The sequence below is a fragment of the Lactuca virosa genome, chromosome 4, assembly GCF_052849685.1.
Source record: "Lactuca virosa cultivar CGN04683 chromosome 4, Lactuca_virosa_CGN04683_v6, whole genome shotgun sequence".
In the NCBI taxonomy this organism is placed as follows: Eukaryota; Viridiplantae; Streptophyta; class Magnoliopsida; order Asterales; family Asteraceae; genus Lactuca; species Lactuca virosa.
In genome coordinates, this window is record NC_136429.1 from 6,726,813 (window position 1) to 6,742,228 (window position 15,416).

Consider the following 15,416-nt stretch of genomic DNA (forward strand, 5'->3'; position numbering starts at 1 on the left):
CTGTCATAATCAAACGAGGCCACCCGGCCTACAATCCTCTCACACTTCTGACGCTCCTCCTTCAGGCCCTCGACCTGTGCCTCTCTAATATGCTCCCATAATGGAGAAATCTCTGTCATCCTCAGACAGATGTCTCGGATCGGGGCCGCTACCGCCTTGCGGCTCAGGGCATCGGCCACTACATTGGCCTTGCCCGGGTGGTAAAGGATTTCACAATCATAGTCCTTCACCACATCTAACCACCGACGCTGCCTCATGATCAGATTCGGATGATCCATGAGGTACCTCAAACTCTTATGATCCGTGTATATGGTACACCAAACCCCATAGAGGTAATGCCGCCAAATCTTGAGGACGAATACCACTGCCCCCAGCTCTAAATCGTGCGTCGGATAGTTAGCCTCGTGAGGCTTCAGCTGTCTCGAGGCATCAACAATGCTCCCACGCCTGTTATCGAAGAATCACAGTAGACTACGAAGTTATCTACACCCTCTGGCAGAGTGAGAATCGGTGCCTCACACAATCGCTGCCTGAGCGTCTCAAAGGTTGCCTGCTACTCAGGTCCCCAGCGAAAAACTTCCGACTTCTTGGTCAGTCGGGTCAATGGAACTGCAATCTTGGAGAAGTCCTGAATGAATCTCCTGTAATACCCTGCCAGACCCAAGAAACTACGAATCTCGGTTGGAGACCTCGGAATCTCCCACTGCATCACGACCTCTATCTTGGCCGGATCGACCAGAATCCCCTTCTGGTTGACGAGATGCCCAAGGAACTGCACCTCGCGCAACCAGAACTCACACTTGGAGAACTTTGCGAAAAGTCTCTCCCTCCTCAGTGTCTCCAGCACCTCCCTCAGGTGCTCCTCATGCTGCTCCTGAGTCTTGGAGTAAACCAAGATGTCATCAATGAAACCTACTATAGACCGATCCAGCATCGGTCTGCACACTCGGTTCATGAGGTCCATGAACGCGGCTGGAGCATTGGTGAGCCCGAACGGCATCACCACAAACTCATAATGACCATAACGAGTCCTAAAAGTTGTGTTCTACACATCATCATCTCTGACTCGCATCTGGTGATACCCTGACCGTAGATCAATCTTGGAGAACCAAGATGCTCCCTGAAGATGATCAAACAAATCATCTATTCTCGGAAGTGGGTAACAGTTCTTCACCGTAACCTTATTCAGCTCCCGGTAGTCAACGTACATGCGATGTGACACGTCCTTCATCTTCACAAAGAGGATCGGGGCTCCCCATGGTGAACTGCTCGGCCTGATAAAACCCTTGTCTAGCAGCTCTTTCAGCTGCGTAGACAACTCCTGTATCTCGGGAGGAGCCAGCCGATATGATGCCTTGGCTATCGGAGCCGCACCAGGAACCAGGTCAATCCTAAACTCAACCTGTCTCTCCGGAGGTATCCCAGGTAAGTCCTCCAGGAATACGTCCGGGTACTCTCATACTACCGGTAATCATTGACTATCGCCTTACCCTTCTCCCGGGTATCCTTGACATAGGCGACGTATCCGGCGCAACCCTGCTGAAGGTGGCGCCTCGCCCTCGCTGCTGAACAGAGAATCGGTCCGCGATGTGGCCTCTCGCCCTGAATCACTAACTCTCCCCCCGCTAGGAGTACGAACCCTCAATAGCTGCTGCTCGCAGTCAATCACTGCCCCATTGGGGCTCAACCAGTCCATACCAACTATAACCTTATTCCCTTGCAGGGGAATAGGAACCAAATCCACTGAAAACTGCTCATCAAATAATCGTAGCGTACATCCTCTATGAACCCTCGCGACCCTAGCGGTCCTATCATCTGCTATCTCCATGTCGAGTGGACAATCCAGCTCCCCCGGAGCCCTACTAAATCACTTGCTAAGTGCGAGCGACACAAAAGATCGGGTAGCACCCGAATCAAAGAGTACCATGGCTGATATGTCGTTCACTAAGAGCGACCCTATAAACAAACATACAAATATAAGTAATAATCAGAAATAAATAAGAGATGATGGAGAAGGTACATACCCGTAACCACATCAGGAGCTGCTCGTGCCTCCTCTGCTGTCAACTGGAAGGCTCTGCTCTTTGCCACTGGCGCCTCAGTCCGACCCTGACGGCCGTCTGTAATCCTCAATGTACCAGGGGCGGGTGTCGTCACCTTCCCTGCTGCTGCTAAACTCGGACATTAGGACCTCTTGTGGCCCCTCTGATTGCACTGAAAGCAAATCAGATCAGATAATGCGGTGGTAATTGTGGTAGAAGCAGCAGTACAATCCCTGCTCACATGCCCTGTTCGGCCGCATTTGAAGCAGCCCGAACTCCCCGCCCTGCACGTCCCCTCGTGCGACCTGCCACACTTTCCGCAGCGGCCTCGACCCTGCTGGACCTTCCATCGGGAATCTGTCTTGGGCTTCTTTCCCGAGCCCTCCATGCCAGATACCGACTCTGGCTTCCTCTTCCTCTCCATCTCTAAATCTGTCTCCCTCTCACGAGCCCTCGCAATCATGTCCTCCAGCGTCTTGCAGCTGGAGCGGCTCACAAACTGGCGGATATCACTCTGCAACATCTCATGACACCGGGACTTCTTCATCTCCTCGTCCGCCACATACTGCGGAACAAGAAGGGCCCTCTCCCTGAACTTGGCAGTGATCTCCGCCACAGTCTCAATAGTTTGCTCTAAATCCTGGAACTCCCTCGCTAATTGTTGCACCTCGATCACAGGTGCGAACTCGGCCCTGAACATGGTCGTGAAATCACTCCAGGTCATCGCATCCAATACTGTATCATTACCAATGGCTCTCCCAACCTCCTCCCACCAATCACGGGCCCTGTCCTTCAGAAGACAGGACGCTAGTCTGACCTTGTCCCCCTCGGGACACATGCTGGTACGGAACGCGTTGGCAACATCAGCCAACCACCTGCTGCTAGCAATGGGGTCCCGAGCCCCATGATATTCGGGAGCTCCACATGCTCTGAACTCCCTAAACGTCAGTGTGCGCGACCCCATCATGGCCGCTATCTCAGTGCGGAAAGCGCTCAGCTTCTCATCCAGAAGCTCTAAAATACCCTCCTTGACCGATCCAAAAATCACATGAGTCTGCTCTAGAATGCTACGTGTAACCTCAGATGAAAGAAACTCCCTCGTCTGCTCATCCATCTGCTTGGATCCAGAGCCCGAGCCTGATCCCTCACCTGAAGTGCCCGCCGGCCTAGGACGTAGAACCACCATACTAAAAATACACCATAACAAACATCAGTATACTCATCAAATCTCGAGGGATCTAACAAACATCAAATCTCGAGGGATCTACAAGTTCCTTGGATTCACCTCAGCCTCCCTTGATTCGAGTACGGATCATCTGCTTTCATTAGTACGGGCCCATACTACCTTCCACATCTATCCGTACTTTCCTCAAGAACTGCCTCGACTCCACCAAGTCCCTTCTACTACTACTGCCTCACGTGCTACTCTCATCCTAGGCTTGCCCTAGGGTAATCACCATCCCACTCTCCGCCATCAGCTGCATAAGAAGTCCCTGCTATCTTCCCCTAACTAGCTCGCGAATACTATTACATATCACTAAGACTAAATAATTCTTCGAATGAGAGATCCTACCCTACGACGGTTGGACTCAGACAAGAGCTGCGCAATAGAGCTAGACCTAACCTTCTGAAATTATTTAATCATCGCAATATGTAACTTAACATATTCATTTATTAGTTAGTACAAGATAACTAAGACTCCTAAAAGCACAAAGCAAGCATCATTCTAGCATCGAGTAAACATAATCAAGCATATCTCTTTCAGGCTATCCCTGACTAATCTGTACTACCATGTAGTTCATAAGCTGAGATACATATAACAGGCACATAAGGCATCCTTCCTAGATCCTTTGTCCTAAACTAGCATGCGGCTCTCATAAAGCAGATAATCATAACATAACATAAACTTGTATGGGTAATTTGGGAGTACTTACTTGAGCTCGGCTGATTGCATGCACCACACCCTTGTTCTCTTTTTCAAAGTTCTTTTCTCTTTTTGAAATTCTTTTCAAAATTCTTTTTATAAAAATGATTTTCTTTTGAAAAATTTCATACCAATTCCTTAGTTTGAGTTCATACACACCCAAGGGTGTGCCCGAATCCCTGAAACCAAGTCTCTGATACCAACTTGAAACATTCCAAAAATACGGTCCAAAAATTTCGTTTTCAAATCATTATTAAAACCATAAATCATCCATACTCATAAATAAAACCGTGTATCATGTGTCACAAAGTATCATAATATATGTCACATGTCAAAATATCATATCAAAATATCAGAGTACAACTCCCAGGCTGAAGACTGTGGTGTGTGTCATGCGATCATCCCGAGCCCTTCCCTTTGCTAGTGGAAGTACCTGAAACCAAAACTGAAAACCGTAAGCACAAAGCTTAGTGAGCTCCCCCAAACTACCCCATACCATACACATATAACATGCAACTAAGAGATACGGGCCCCGCCCACACTCCGCTAACTAGGAGATATGGGCCCCGCCTACACTCCACTGACTCTGAGATACGGGCCCCGCCCACACTCTGCTACTTTGAGATACGGGCCCCGCCCACACTCGACTACTATGAGATATGGGCCCCGCCCACACTCAAATACTATGAGATACGGTCCGCGCCCACACTTAGCTACTAAACAAATATACAAATATCACACAGACAACAAGTATAACAACTCTATCAGTCAGACATATATCTATAACCAAACTAAACTACGGGATACGGGCCCCGCCCACACTCGGCTACTAAGAGATATAGGCCCCGCCCACAATCGGCTACTAACATATCATACTACGGGCCGACCTTGGTGCCTTAGACCCGTTCCTACTGAAGGGAAACTCACCTCGCAAGACTGACTGCTGAAAACTCGAGCGAGGAATCCCTGACTGTTGCTCAGGCGACTCTCCGGCTATCAATTCCATAATAACACTTAATCAGAATTTGCTAAACCTGTCTTAGGGTAAAATGACCATTTTACCCCTAGTCAAATTCAAAGTCAAAGTCAACTCCCAATCAACCCAACTCGTCGAGTTATCTCCTAACTCGACGAGTTCCTGAACGCTTAAACCCATGGTCAACTGAGTCAACTCGTCGAGTCCCTTAACAGACTCGTCGAGTTCTCGCTGTCATAAAAATCGGGACAACCCGATATGACTCGTCGAGTTCCCTTATGGACTTGATGATTCCTTCTGTCTGTTTGGCCATCTTAATAGATTAAGCCCCTAATTTCTTAGATCCAAGGTTCTTAGCTCGTTTGCTCACCGGAATGGCCTTTCTAAGGGTAAAGTTTCCAACTTTACCCGTTCATAACTCTTCTTAAATGGTTTAGACAAAACCCTAATTCCTTTAGGACATGGATCTTGTCCAAAAAGCCTTAGAATCTCAAATCAACGCATACAAACCTAGATCTAAGGTCTAGCTATCAGATGATCACTGAAAGTCTCAAGCTTACTTCCATGCATGGCTCTTTTGGGCTCAAAAGGCCATAAATACTTCTTTAGCACTTGCATGAGGACTTTAAGGGAATAAAGTTTGCACTTTTATGTCGTCATAGCCTCTCAAGGCACTAGATCTGGAAGGACAACACATGGGTCAATCCTTACCCACAAGTTAGCAAATCTTGGACCAAAACCCCTCAAAAGAGGTTATGAATAGATCTAAGAAGAGAATGATCAAGTTTGAGGCTTTATTACCAGAAAATGTAGCTAAAGGGATGAAACTTCTGGATCTACAGTCTTTCTCTTGAGTCTTCAATCTTCTACTTCTTCTACAAGCTTCACAATGCACAAAAACACTCAAAAATGGCAAGATCTACAGGGTTTGGAGGTGATGGAGGCTAGGATGGAGGCCATATATGATGCTTATAGGGTGCAAACCCTGAAAATTAGGGGTTCCTCTTGATGGACCTACTCACCGAGTCCAAGCTCGGACTCGTCGAGTAGACCATTTAAATCGCGCGACCCAGCTGGCATCTACTCGACGAGTTAGGGCTACCAACTCGTCGAGTAGCTCTTACGAAATGAATACTTTAATAAATTAAATACGTAAGGGGAATAGGGTGTTACATAACTATGATGATGATGTGGAAGAGTCTCAATCTTTCATTCATGTGCATGAATCTTATGATTCTGATATATGTGGTAGTGGTGGTTTCTCAACTAGCGGTGTTTTGAGAACAAACATTAATAATGATGAGCCTGATGATGATATTGACGATACTCCTTTAATTACTTAAAAAAGGGTAGGGGAAATAACTTCTTATTTAGATCGTCTGAACACTGTTAGTCCCTTTTCATATGAAAGCATTATCCATCCTAGTGGGCCCATCTTCATTCCTGACTGGTAATATCGTTGAGATCAAATTTTTCTAGATCCCAAAGCTGTTATGTCACTTTTTTTTTGAAAATTTTGCATCCCCAGGTACCTAGCTTAGCCTTGGTAATAATCAAAGGGAAAATATTTGGGTCATGTTCAAGTTCAAAATTTTTGAAAACTTGGCTTTGGAAAGTAAGGTGATGAATTGGTGTGATGAGAATGTTGAGCTGCATCAAGAGAACCAGGATTTGTGTGACGAGGTTAAGGTGGACTGGATACGGTTGTTCACAAGCTCAGGAATGATCTTAATGAATTTGTTTTGAAAAACACATACTTGTAGGCTAGTATGATTGGCTTGACTGCTCAAGTGCAAAAAATTGAGGAGGATATGAGGTGGGTGTTGTTTGAAGGTATTAGCGGAATTTTTGATAAGGTTTTTGATGATTCTCCATTTTATGATGCAAATCGATCACTCGAGTCTGTGTGTATTGAGTTTGAGAAGTGGCTAGATTATGAGCTTATGAACCGGGAGCACCCTCTTGGTCTTTTTGAAGGAAAGATTCCCTTCCATGATCCTACACGTCTTCAGTGGATGCAAGATGCATTTGCCAATTTGTTTTGTGGGGATTATATTTCTAAGCATGGCTTCCTTATTAGTTCGGTGTTGAACTTCGTTCCTTCGTGTCAGGCCGTAGAGGAGATGGTGCTTCTACAAGTGGTGGGAACGATGAACGTGCTTGAAGGATGACGGTGATGGCTAGTGTTTTGAAATGGTATGGCTATGTTAACAATTTTCCAACAGTGTTGGTTTTTAAGACTAAAAGATATTTATGCCCAAGAGTCATTATAGAATAATATTTTCTAATGACATATGATCATATAGGGTAACACCTTGTAGCAAGTTACTACTAATTGATTATTTATTAGAGTAATTTTGATTAGTAATAAATATCAACACTTGTATTTAATTAGAAAAATATTATTTTATAAAAATAATATTTGAACAGCATATTAGGAATTACTGTTTCTAGAAAATAGTAATAAAAGAGAATAAAACTAGCTATATACATAAGGTATGGATATATAGGTTATGCACAAGATTTTCGGTGCTTAGAGGAACCATTTAGTTAAGATGTAACTAACTAGTTATGGCCCTTATGGGTAAAGTGAAAGACACTCAATCCCTTGACTTTATTGCCTTAAAGTTATAAGTAGGAAGAAGCAAGTAAAGGCTTGCTTGCTGTCTTTGTTTCTTACATACCATGCTAGTCATGAAGGGCTCGATAGCCAAGGTGTCGTACTGGTTAACACCCCCGGAGATGTTGGAGTTGTCCACACAGCTGCAGGAGTTGTTGGATAAAGGGTTTATCAGGCCTAAAAGTTCACCCTAGGGAGCACCGATCATGTTCGTGAAAAAGAAGGATGGTTCGCACAGGATGTGCATTGATTATAGGGAGCTGAACAAGTTAACGTTTAAAAAACGTTACACACTTCCGAGGATTGACGATTTGTTTGACTAGCTTCATGGTGTGTCTTGGTTCTCCAATATTGATTTGAGATTGGGTTATCATCAAATGTGATTCATGGATGAGGATGTATAGAAGAAACCCTTTAGGACTCGTTACGTTCATTACGAGATTGTGATGATGTCGTTCGGGCTTACCAATGCACCGACAACATTCATGGATCTCATGAACCGGGTGTGCAGGCCGATGTTGGACTGATATGTGATTGTATTTATTGATGATATCTTGGTCTATTCTAAGACCAAGGAACAACATTAGGAGTACTGACGGGAGGTTCTGGAGACTTTGAGGAGGGAGTGGCTTTATGCCAAGTTTTCCAAGTGTGAATTCTGGTTGCATGAGGTGCAGTTCCTGGTCCACCTTGCCAACCAAGATGGTATATTAGTCGACCCAAGTAAGATTGAGGCCTTGATGCAGTGGAAGGTTCTGAGGTCACCATCTGAGATTCGAAGTTTCCTTGGGTTAGCAGGTTAGTATCGGAGATTTATTCAAGATTTCTCCAAGAGTGTTGTTCCTTTAACCCGATTGACGAAGAAGAATGTTAATTTTCAATGGGGGCCAACGCAGCAGGCGACACTTGAGAATCTGAGGCAGAGATTATGTGAGGCTTTGATAGCGACCCATCCTGAGGGTATGGATGATTTTATGGCATATTGTGATGCATCGATTATGGGGTTGGTGCAGTTCTTTTGAGGAGAGTTCATGTGATTGCTTACGCTTCGAGGAAGCTAAAGCCATACTAGGCGAAATACTCTACTCATGATCTGGACCTGGGGGCTACGGTTTTCGCCCTCAATATTTGACAAAATTATATGTATGAGGTATGATGTACTAGCTATACGGATCACAAGAGTCTGAGATATTTGATGGATTAGCCGAACCTGAATATGAGACATCACAGATGGTTAGATGTGGTGAAGGATTATGACTACAAGATCTTGTATCATCCTGAGAAGGCCAATGTAGTGGCCGATGCTTTGAGTCACAAGGCAACCAGTACTCCTATTCGAGACCTGATATGTGTATATTTAACTATATAATTCATGCATATTTATAATATTTTTAGCTTTAATTATGTTTATTTTGTAACAAGAGACACTTATTATGTTTAAAATATGATTTGTAGCGGCGAAGACTTTCTCGGGACAAGAAGCAAGCATGCGAGGAGCTGGAAGCAGGAAACGGGAGCTAAAACAAAAGAAGAAAAGAAGACTAAAGACCACGTCGTGGTGATCTCCAACACGATATGGTAATAAGAATATTCGCGACCATCAGAGCTGACTTGGCAGACATGGGATTTACTCGAGGACTATGTCGTGGTGTCGGTCAACCACGATGTGGTGGTCAGATTTAGACAATTATAAAATCTCGGACATTAGTTCGAAATCAAGGGGATGCATTCGGTTTTCTGGGGTGAATTGCGACTAAGAACCCTTAGAAACCCAGAAGAAGATCGAAATTCAAGTGGAGCTCAAGGATTGAAGAAGATTTAGCAGAATTCAACATTGATCTAGTTGATTTGCTATTCATACTTATGTCTAGTTTATTTTACATAGATCTATTGTGTTTTTCTTCTACAATGAGAGGCTGAATACCCTTTACTTCTGTTTGGTGAAGATGAACTTGAGCCACATGTGTGATTTTGATATTTGGATGATTATATTTGATTTTACTTGTGTTTGATATTTATAAACCCTAGCATGTTTAGTTCTAGTTTATGTTGCTTAAAAATCACATTTTGTGTGTTAATTGATCATATTACTTGCATGGATCTATCTTCTAATTGTTTATGATCATTAAATAGTTAGAGCTAGGATTAATCACATCTTAGAGTAATTAATTAAATCTAGTAACTTTAACTGTGTTAGAGAGCATAATTAATCTTAATTTGTGCTTGGTTGCTTGAATTGATCATAAGAAAGTAACTATTATCATTCATAGTCCAATTGTGCTTAATATCGATTTGGTGTTTAACTTATGCATGATCATTGCTTGTTAGTTCACAAATTGGTAAGGCCTATATATTTGATCATAATAGCTAGATAATTGGTAATCAATATAATCTATCCATTAGAAATCAACCATAGTTGAAGGTGAAATCGAATCTAGGTAGAAGTATCCTTTTAATTCTTGAAGTTAACTTGTTTTCCTTGCTTGCTTAGTTGTTTAGTGGAATTAAGCTCTTCCGATCTTGAAAACTCAGTAAAAACCCCCAATCAAAGTTTGTTTTTTATTTTAATTATAAGTAGTTAATTTATTTAATTGAATTTCTTTCCCTGTGATCGACACCCGACTTACATGAGCTATACTGTAATCTAACTAGGTACACTACCTATAGGTCCATAGTTATGAGAGTTTGTTTGGATATAAATTTAAGACTAGTAGGTACTTTTATGCACATCAAAGTTTTTTGGCGCCGTTTCCAGGGAACGGATTATTTGATTTATAGTTTAATTGATTTTAGTTATTCGATCCTTTTTGTGGGTTAAAAACCGCAAGAAGTTACTTTTCTGCAATTACTTAATTTTTCTTTTCTGTATGAGGTGCAACCACGTCGTGGTCATCTTAACCACATCGTGGTAGTTTAGTGATTTTTATTCCTTTTACGCGTTTTTGTATTGTTTCAGTGATTTATGACCCGAGGATCTAAAACTCCAATTGTTCCTCCATTATATATCTAGAATCAGCTTTTCACGAGAAAAAAGACAAGAAGGGCAAATCGAGTAATACTTTCAAATCTGACAAATTCGAACTTTTTGAGAAGACTCCAAGGAAGAACGAAGTAGGATATGAGCCGGAAACATCTACTTAAGAAAGTTCAGACGAGGAAGAGGTAAAAAGAAAGTTTGACGAGATGACGGACATTATGAGAATGACGATGCGTGCATACAAGAGGATACGTGAAGAACATGGACAACATCTTTTTCCACCAGAGATACCAGCCGAGAGAAGTTTCGAGCTCAAAGGACATATTCTCTCAATTCTCAAGGATACACCTTCCGCTAGGAAAGAGTATGAAGATGCTTTCAAGCACATTGATGAATTTAAAGACATTTCCAACTACTTTCATGTTCCAAATGAGCCAAGAGAATCCATGTTACTAAGGATGGTTCCGGTGACATTTATCGGTAAAGCTAAGGTTTGGTTGAAGTCTCTTGCGCCCGGATCCATTACCACGTGGGCAAACCTTCGTGATGCTTTTATTGAGCAATTTATTCCACCTTCAAAGATCACGAATCTTAAAAATAAGATTGCTAACTTTCAAAAAGAAGTTGGAGAGTCATTGTATGAAGCTTGGGAAAGGCACAAGGGTTTGCTTCGAAGTTTTGTTCAACATGATTTGAATGTCCAACAAGAAGTTTCCATTTTCTATGATGGAGTGAATGTCACGAGTAGACAACTTCTTGACTCTCAAGGGCCTATGATGAAGAAGGAGTCGAAAACTATCAAAGAGTTAATTGAACAGTTTGAAAAGCATTCACGTGAGTACCATAATCCACAATACGATGCTACTAGAGGAAAAAGAGATGGAGGGAACGAGAACCTGGCTGCAATCATAGCTAAACTAGATACTATGGATAGGCGAATGACAAAATTGGAACAATCGATTTATGCCATACGAGTTGGGTATGATAATTGTAGTGGTCCACATTTGACCAAGGATTATGATTTAGATGAAAATGGGAACAAGAGGGCACAAGCGTTCTAATCTAGTGGTGACAAGTATGATGAAGATTGGAGGAAGCCCAAGAAGGAGTGGTTTCCATATGAAGAGTAAAAGAAGAAAAAGGATGAGAAGTATAGACAACCCGTTCGAGGTTTCTATCAAAAAGAGCAACCACAACCCCAAAAATGGATTTCGAGTCGGTACTTCATAGATTTATGGAAGCATCTGAAAAGAGACATGATACTACTGATGTCGATGTGAGGAATGATCAAGCTTCCATCAAAAACATAGAGACTCAACTTGGGCAACTAACCACACTTGTCAATGAGAGATTACCTCCTAAAAATCAAGATCCAAAGTCACAACCTCATGTAATGGCGATATACACTGAGGAAGAGGTTCATTCAGAGCCATTTATGACCCATGAAGTAGCTACAATTCAGCCTAAGTTATGTTTGGAAGAAGAGAAGCCCGAGGCAATAAGATCAAAAAGTGAATCGTTCTCTGATGATTCACCACGTCGTGGTTCCATGACCATGCTGTGGTCTCTAGAGGACAAAATTTTTTTGTCTTTTCATTCGTATCAGCCTCCTTTGCCATTCCCATCTCGAGCAATCAGGCATTCTCTGGAGCCCGAACAAAAGAAGTTCATGGAACAATTTTTATCACTCTCATAAAATGCCCCATTCCTCAAGTCAACAGCTAAAGTTCCAAAGTTTGCAAAAGATGTGATGACCAATAGGAAGGAGTTGGAAAAAGCCTCAACAATTGTGGTAAATGAATTGTGTTCAGCCGCGATCATCAGTGAATTACCAATTAAGATGGGAGATCCAGGTCAAATCACATTGCCTTGTGAATTTGGCAATTCCATTTCAATTAACTCTTTAGCCGATTCGGCGGCAAGAATCAACCTTATGCCTTACTCTTTCTACCAAAAGCTCGGATTACCAAAGCTCCAAGACACAAGGATAACAATTCGCATGGCAGATCACTCGACCATGTACCCTCAAGGGATAATTGAAATTTATTAGTGAAAGTGGGAAATTTGTTTTTCCGGTTGACTTTGTGGTTCTCGACATGAAGGAAGATGAAGAACTTCCCATTATTTTGGGAAGACCATTTTTGAGTACCGCAAGAGCATTAGTTGATATCCCCGACTCAAAGCTCACACTTCGTATAGAAGATGAAGCAATTACCTTTGAGATGAGTTCAAAAGTGATTCTTGAAAGGCAAAAATATGATGTGTTAAAGATGGATGCTCTGGAAGAAGATCTTTATGAGCTTGTCAAAATTGAAAAAAATGAAGGAAGAAGAATTGAAGGTTTGGGAGGAGCCCTATGGTGAACGAGTCAAATTTTCGAAACCAAGAGCCTCGGTTCCCATGACATTTGAGGTGATCGCATTCACTACACCTAAGGTTCAAGTGGAAGAGGAAATTGGTGAAATAGAAGAAGACTTATATGAAGAAATGGAGATAATTGATGAAGACATGGGTGGGGAATTAGAGGATCCTACAATGGTCAAGATGGAGTTGGATAAGGAAGGTCCTAAAGAAAATGACAAGAAGGTAAACAAGGCAAAAAAGCAAGGTAAAGGAGTGAAGCGTAAACATGAGGAAAGTACCAACAAGAAGAAGAAGGAGAACTCGAATAATGCATACAAACGAAGGGTTCAAGCTTACAACCGCAAGTGGAAAGAGCAAAAGGAGAAAAGGGAGATCCCACTCCCAACCGTAATAACATAGAGTGGGAAGGAGTCTGGCTCACGACTCCTCAAAAAGAAGCGCTTCTCGGGAGGCAACCCGATATTTTAGCGTTTGCATTTTATTTTTTGCTTTCTTTTTAGTTTTTAGTTTTTATTTTTAGTGTTGATGTTAGTTTAACCAATTTATCATGTGTTTCTCTAGTATTCTGATTTTATTTTGTAGTGTTAAAAGATAAGTGAAGCGGTAAAGGAGCTTAATGGGTTAGAAAGTTGTGCAATTTTTGAAGATACAATTGAAGACCAAGTTTTTGAATAAGTTTGGGGTTCCCACATGATGAGGAGAAGAGTTTTGAAGCATTTACTGAAAGAAAAGATCGGGAATGATCTTAAACATTACGAAGAGTCGATGCATTATTATGCCTATTGAAGATGTTCTGAGAAGGCACCACGAAGTGGCCATCATCAACACATCGAGGGAATTGATTTTATCGCGACTTCATCCGAATTGAACCACGATGTGGCATAACTTGACCACGTCGTGGCGATTTTCTATTTCACGACCATGACAACCATATGCTCGACACTATGTTGTGGCTTTCCTATACGACGTCGTGTCAGCGGTTCAACACACTTTATTTGAAGATGCTTCTTTGATTTATTTCGACCCAACACATTTTCATTCACAAGAAGAAGGTACAGAACTATTGTTTCCGGCCATTATTACGAGAAGTCCAAGCTTTCCACACAAGTTTCAGAATTCGATCTCGCCACTACTACCCAAGGGGAGTCTGTTCCAATTCTTCCTTTTTAATTATATGTTCTTTAATTGTTTAAGTACGCAATGGGGACATTGCATCATTTAAGTATAGGGTATGGGTTGAATATAGGAAAACAAGCATTCTGATTAAAAAAATTGAAAAAATGACTAATATTTAAAAAAAAATATTAGAAAGATTTGAAATAATAATCTAAAATCGAATCTAGTTAGAAAATTGTTGTTTAGAGATCTAGGTTGCTAGTGTTGTGTGGGACGATACGATGAGAGTTTCAATGTTTATTTGACCCAATATATGTTATAGTGTATTTGTGGTTTCCCTATCCTAGTGAAATCATGGAAACAAAAACACGACCTTGCTTAGTTTGAGGGCCACAATATGTTTAGCATCGTGTACCAGAAATGTATCCAGGAGAGCTTATGTAGTCATTTCACCTTATACTGATACCTCTAACCAATAAGGGTTGAAGTTATGTTCCCTTGCTTAAGCATATATTTTTTTGGATGTTTAGTTTTGAGTGAAAAAAGTGAAAAAAAGAAAAAAGTGAAAAAATAGAAAAAAAAAGAGTTGGAAAATTTTGAGAACAAGAGTCTAGAAAGCTATGAAGATCAAGAAATATAATGAAGAAAAGCTCCAAATTATTGAAGACTCAAGAATAAGAAGAAATTTGCCAAGTTATTTATTATATATATTTTTTTATTTTCTAGGTTATTTTTCCATATGTATGCTTGGGGGTTTAACCAAAAATACATTGAGGTTAAGAAAGTTTTTTGGGGATGGATTCGGAGGGATGCATAAAATGAGTGTTGTTCAAAAGAAGTGGGGAAGTGTTTATGAAGATTGTGAGTATTTAGGATTTGGGAAGTTCTTAAGAAAATATAGACACAAATACATGCATTGCGGTCTTTGAGTAATGGATAGGCTCAAAATGGTTTGTCTTGTGCGATGTTGGTAGCTAAAATCTTGATATGATAATAATAAAATAAGTTTTGCTTGAGGGAAAGCAAAATCCAAGTGTGGGGTATTTTGATATGTGTATATTTAACTATATAGTTCATGCATATTTATAATACTTTTATGTAACATCCCGATGATGAGATGCTTCTAATTTTAACCCTATAATTTAATTATGTTGCATTTTGGTCGCTAAGTTCAAGGAAGAGTGCAAAAAGGGCCATAGTGGCATTTTCATATAATTGGCCTTGGGGGAGTACGCCATGTGTATGTGTGTATGCTGAGCGTACTAGGGCGCGCCCTGGTATGCTTGGCGTACTTAACAGAAATGGAAATCCTAATCTTTTAGGGTGTAGTTCATATTTAAACCTCATTATAGCCTCTTTTCCCTTCATTTCATCAGCCCCCGTCCTCTTAGAACGTT

The 15,416-nt window shown here is 41.6% G+C and overlaps 1 non-coding gene across 1 annotated transcript; it reads right to left on the minus strand.

Annotated features, from left to right (window-relative positions):
* Positions 1-11,126: 11,126 nt before the first annotated feature.
* Positions 11,127-11,233, minus strand: LOC145110473 (small nucleolar RNA R71). Its single transcript, XR_013709850.1, has one exon. It is a non-coding gene; the product is annotated as a small nucleolar RNA R71 (small nucleolar RNA).
* Positions 11,234-15,416: the final 4,183 nt, after the last annotated feature.